The sequence below is a fragment of the Scardinius erythrophthalmus genome (assembly GCF_964197995.2).
Source record: "Scardinius erythrophthalmus genome assembly, chromosome: 19".
NCBI classification, from domain to species: Eukaryota; Metazoa; Chordata; class Actinopteri; order Cypriniformes; family Leuciscidae; genus Scardinius; species Scardinius erythrophthalmus.
In genome coordinates, this window is record NC_138239.1 from 1,176,966 (window position 1) to 1,180,000 (window position 3,035).

Consider the following 3,035-nt stretch of genomic DNA (forward strand, 5'->3'; position numbering starts at 1 on the left):
TCTAGCTCAAGCACACCTGGTGCAGCTAATGAAGCCCTTGATTGGTGAGACAGTTCTGCAGTTTTGTGCTGTTGTGAGGGATTATATTCAGGGGGTTGAATAATTTTAAAACTTTGGATTTGGGAAACCACTTTGTTGAGTTGAGCTATTTCAATTACTTTTGTTTGATTTGTTCATTGCAAACAGCTGAACGTCTGTACATGTTGCCAATAAACCTCATTTGCAATGGAGGTTGAATAATTTGGATTACAACTGTAAATGGTGGTAGAGATTTTGGAAGTACTTTAAACAGGCAACAGAAAATAAACACATATTGTTTAAGTCACTGTCGGATAAAGTTGGATGCATTTCCTCGTTTTATCTCACACAGAGTCCAGATAAATGTGACTCATAACATCGAAAACTCCCACATCCGAGTCCATTCTGGTGAAATATGGTGAACTCCCGAACAAAGAGCAGGTCAGCGGACAGACGTTGAGTTTGGGATGAATCCCAAGGATAATTGATTTAGTTCTGAATCCATGGAATGTCCGATTTCAACCACATCCAGTGCATCAGAATCACACAGTGGGCGGCAGAGACGTTCACAAGCGTCTGGGAAAACAAAGACACACACAGAAGAGAAATCAGAGAACGCTCGTTTTAATTCTTCATGTGACAAATGCTTCATTCTGATCATAGGAAGGGAATGCGCTCCATCCCACTGGATCTGAAAAACATCTGATTGGAGAATCAAATCACACTTGGGGAAAAGGTACAGTGGTCGATTTCCCAGTTCCTGATCCGTCTCCATTTATGGGCAGTCAGAAACTGAAATGAGTTTATTCTGCGAGCACATCTGTGCGTCTTACGTCACCCACACTGTTTATATGGCTCTGTGCTTTATGAACCAGTTTCACAGTCTCTCTGATGGCAACATTTCCATCACAAAAGCTTTTCAGCCAAAATAAATGAATAAACAATAAAGAAATGATCCATGTAAATGCTCCGTCTGATCTCAGCTGTACATAAATGTAAAGAGCGCCCCCACCGTGAGGTCAAAGGTCATTCTGATTCACTCACCGTCTGTGTCTCTTCAAGTCCATGAAATCGCAGCTGTTTGCTGTTGCTCAATATTAAAACTCATAAATATACTACAATCATTACACAAAGAGTGAAAACGCAGGTCTTTCCCATGACATCATGAAGATCTTCCACTTGATTGTGAAAACTGTTTCTCTTATTATTTGGCATGTTTATAAATCATCATATTAGATGCAATGATGCTGAAAATTCAGCTTTGATCACAGGAATAAATTACACTTTACTATATATTCACATAGAAAACAGATGATTTACATTAGCCTATAATAACATTTCAGTGTTTTACTGTATTTTTGATCAAATAAACGCAGCCTTGAGCAGAAGAGACTCTTTCAGAAACATTAAAAAATCTCAATTATTCCTAACTTTTGATCAGTTTATGCAATTAAATATCTTCTTGATAGGGTTATGAACTCATTTATGAATTCCATGAAAAGCTATGGGACACGTTTCTCGTTCACATGCATCAATATCTCAAGGGTTCTTTACTCAAAAGGGATGTTTAAAGGGTTACTTTAAAAAAAGAAGAAGATTAAGTATGTTTACAAGCTGTTTAATTCATAAAAATCAACTAAAATGAAAAATGAATTCAAATATAATTCTAAAATGACTTCATGATAGAAGCCCTAAAAGCTTTGATTAATAACTTCTGATGTGTTTATACATTCAAGTTGAAATGATTTTCGCATTTGTTCGGGAGTCTGAGGGTCTGAAGGGAATCACTGGAGTTCAGCATCAGTGACGCTCAGGAATCATAATCCTCAGATATAATCCTCATCAAGCTCGAGGAACCCAGCGGAGGAGAGAGAGAGAGAGAGAGAGAGAGAGAGAGAGAGAGAGAGAGAGAGAGAGAGAGAGAGAGAGAGAGAGAGAGAGAGAGAGAGCGAGCGAGCGAGCATCGTTCATCAGGAGAGAAAGAGTGAAGCACACAGGTCAAACACACACACACACACACACACACACACACACACACACTCTCTATTATGGGATTATTATCCCGGCTCACACTGAGAACGTCAAGGTTCTCTCAAAGTTATGATCAGATGTTCTTCCATTGACATCAATAGAGCGTTCGTTCTTTAATAATGTTCTCTAAATGTTAACACAAAAACATTATACATTTTTTTCCTGAAACGTTTTAGTTGGACATTATTGTTTGTGAAATTTACTCGCAGTTTCTATCTCACTAGCCGTGTTTCCGTCCAAAGTTGAGAATGTTACTTATGCGCAAAATTGTAATATGGCATAAAACGTGTGAATAAAGCAGCGTTTCATGTGTTCAAGAGAACACTGCTGCAGTCGGGCTCTTCTCACAGAACCGCTTCAGTCTTCATGTCGAGCGCGCCCGTGTGTTAGTAGAGTTTGTGAAAAATGTTTTCTGGGTACATACATTTTTGAGTTATTGATCATGTCTGATGACGTAGAATGACGTGGCGCGCGTTGAAAGACATCCCTGCCGCTGGTGTGTGTGTGTGTGTGTGTGTGATGGACGGCTCCCAGTTACCGTAACCCAGCTGTGGAGGAGAGTCGTAAAGACCGGAGCATTCCTCATATTCCTCATATTCCAGCATGTTCCAGTAAACCCAGTCTGAGTTTCTGGACGAGCTTCATGTGTTTATGATCCCGTTCCTCTAGTTTTAACTGCGTTCCTGATTTATTCCACTGTTCACGTCACGAACATTCCACTCCAGTTAAAAAACATACATGTGGAACAAAATCTACAGATGTGTGACTTAGAGATGCTCAAATACTCAAATAATTATCAATAATTAATCATCAAAACAAATACATGTGATATATAAAATACATGTTTGATATACTGACGCTCAGATACCAAAATTAATTAGGCTATGCATTAATTATCCGAAAGCAATACATGTGAAAAAACATGTTTGATACTCAAACACTAAAATTAATTATCAATAATGAATGAATCATCAGCAGAATCACAC

General features: G+C 38.6%; 1 long non-coding RNA gene across 1 annotated transcript in view; it reads right to left on the bottom strand.

Annotated features, from left to right (window-relative positions):
• Positions 1 to 329: 329 nt before the first annotated feature.
• LOC308707525 overlaps positions 330 to 3,035 on the bottom strand; it is a 20,805-nt gene continuing 18,099 nt past the window's right edge. The window contains exon 8 of the long non-coding RNA XR_014032180.1: positions 330 to 594. This is a non-coding gene — a long non-coding RNA (uncharacterized lncRNA). The remainder of the gene's footprint in view (positions 595 to 3,035) is intronic.